Source organism: Lipotes vexillifer, unplaced genomic scaffold (genome assembly GCF_000442215.2).
Source record: "Lipotes vexillifer unplaced genomic scaffold, Lipotes_vexillifer_v1.1 scaffold538, whole genome shotgun sequence".
NCBI classification, from domain to species: Eukaryota; Metazoa; Chordata; class Mammalia; order Artiodactyla; family Lipotidae; genus Lipotes; species Lipotes vexillifer.
This window is the reverse complement of record NW_006787547.1, coordinates 1,338,673-1,340,996: the sequence shown is the minus strand read 5'-3', so window position 1 is coordinate 1,340,996 and position 2,324 is coordinate 1,338,673. Positions and strand designations below refer to the sequence as shown.

Genomic DNA, 2,324 nt, shown 5'->3' with positions numbered 1-2,324 from the left:
GGGGAGGGGAGGGAGGGGAGGGGGAGGGGAGGAAGAAGAAGAAGAAGGAGAAACCTTTCTGCTTAGCCTCTGAGGGGGACTCAGAGCTTACAGTCTACAGGCAGCAACCACCAGTTTGAGAGTGAATCATACAGTAAGAGCAGCAGCAATAGCATCTCCAGGGAGTCTAGCAGTGAGTTCAAAAATGAAGACCAGGATGAGGATGAGGGGAAGGGGAAGAGCAGCGAGAGTGATCAGAGTGAGGAGGAAGGTGAGGAGAGGAAGAGGAAGAAAGTGCTCAGGCTCCTTCTCAGATGACAACAGTGATTCCATCAATAGTTCATCAAAGTCTGAGATGCAGCAGAGTCTGAAGAAGAGCAGATGGAACCTGCCTCCTAGAGGAAAACCAAAAAACAAACAAAAAAACAGTGGCAAAAGTGCCCCTGCAGCCAAGGAGATCTCCCTGCTCAATCTAGAGGACTTCACCCCTCCCAATATCCAAGCTGTCTCTTCTCCCAGGGCTGTGTCTAGCAGTCTGGCTTGACACAGACTCTGCCCCCGCCGTGCCCTCACTCCTGATTCCAGTATTGGGTGTTGGGAGGCAGGAGCTGCTGCACCTTTTAGCTGGTGAGGGGCTATCTGTGGGCTACATCTTCAGCAGCCAGCCTTTCTCCCGGGACTCCCACGTAGTGGCTGTGCACATTTACTTTTTCAACAGCTCTGATACCCCTGTCAAGGGCCTGCATGTGAGAATGCCCTGAACTTCCTGCTGGCATTAACATCCTGAAATCGAGCCCTAAGCACTCAGAGAATCTGCCACTGCTGTCATGGACATTAATTTCTCTGACTCAACCTAGGTGGCCAGGCTTCCAGCTGTGAGCAAAACCCTAGAGTTCTATGTCTCCATCCAGCCACTGGGGAACTGATGGCTCTGTATTCATGAGTGAGAATGAGTTCAGGAACAGGGAAAGCTGACAGGCATGAATGAGATCACAGAGGAGCTGTGTTACCTGTCAGAGTAACAATGTTGTGGTGCAGAAAGTGACTGCCATTGCCAACCTGGGTTGTGTCCCTTGTGGGGCCTATGGTGGGTACAGGTTTGTGGGAAGGACACTGACCAGTGAGAGACTGGTCCCACTGACCCTGGAATGCCCCGTCCACTGGAGCTGCCCAGCTGACAGTCAACAGTGAGAAGATGGTGATGTGCTGGTGAAGGACATGGTGCAGGCTCTGATGCAATGACTCCCGAGTGCTGTGACCTCTTTGGACCCCACCTGTCCCTCCCTCATGAAACCTGGGCTGTTAGCCCCTCTCTCTCTCTCTCTCTTTATTTCTTTGTCTCTCTCTTTCTCTCTCTCTCTCTCTCATATCAGACTCCTCATGCCAGATAGCATCCAGGGGGTCCTCTGTCCCTCTCCCTGGTCATTACCAGGCACCCCTCTCTTTCCCCTCCCCATGGGTTCCTTAGTGACCTGTGCAGAAGGAAATAGCAGATTCTTCCTTCAGTCCTCCTCTTTTTCTGTAGCTATTATTGTAGCAAAATCTCAATAGAATGTCTTCTCCTTAATATATGTCATAAGGCATGTTATATATATTACATATATGATGGATATTAACTAGACTTATTGTGGTGATCATTTTACAATATATGCAAATATCAAATCATTACCATTGTACACCTGAAACTAATATAATGTCATATGTCAATTATACCTCAATAACAAACAAACAAATAAATAAATAGTGTCTTTCTGGACTGTAGTCCAAGAACATTGAATCAGGATATCTAGATGTGAGCCTAGAAGCCTTCATTTTAAAAGTGTCTGACATAATTTTAAAGCATAGTCGAGTTTAAACCTGTAAACTTGACTGTAAGGTATGCCCTAGACACCTCTTGTTTTAGCAGTGTCCTCTTCTCTGCCCTGGGCTCTTCCACATGGGACCAGCCCTTCAGAAAGAACCTTGGTAAACTGCAATTGAGGTACCAGAGGAAACTACCAAAGAGCAAGGGAACTGAGATCTCTGGAGCCTGTACATTCTACAGTAGCTAGTTTACAAGAGTTAACCAAATGAGTACCTACTAAGACATAGTCCAAGGGAGGCAATTCTGGAAACTCAAAGAAAAGTGGATTTTCTGACCTTGAAGAGTTTACATGCTGATAGGAGACAAATCTGCACATTAAAAGTCTGTGAGGAGAATAGAAAATCTAATCATCCTAATTACTTGGGTAATTGTTTTAACTTTTACATCTATTTTGACCACAGACAGAAAGTCTGAATAGAGTCTTCTAACCCCTAGTCTAGGATTTTCCATTAAATATCCTAATGCATTACTATAATATAGT

At 46.0% G+C, this 2,324-nt stretch overlaps 1 pseudogene; it reads left to right on the top strand.

Annotated features, from left to right (window-relative positions):
- The first annotated feature begins 196 nt into the window (after positions 1 to 196).
- Positions 197 to 1,221, top strand: LOC103073237 (AP-3 complex subunit beta-2 pseudogene; annotated as a pseudogene).
- The last annotated feature ends 1,103 nt before the right edge of the window (positions 1,222 to 2,324 follow it).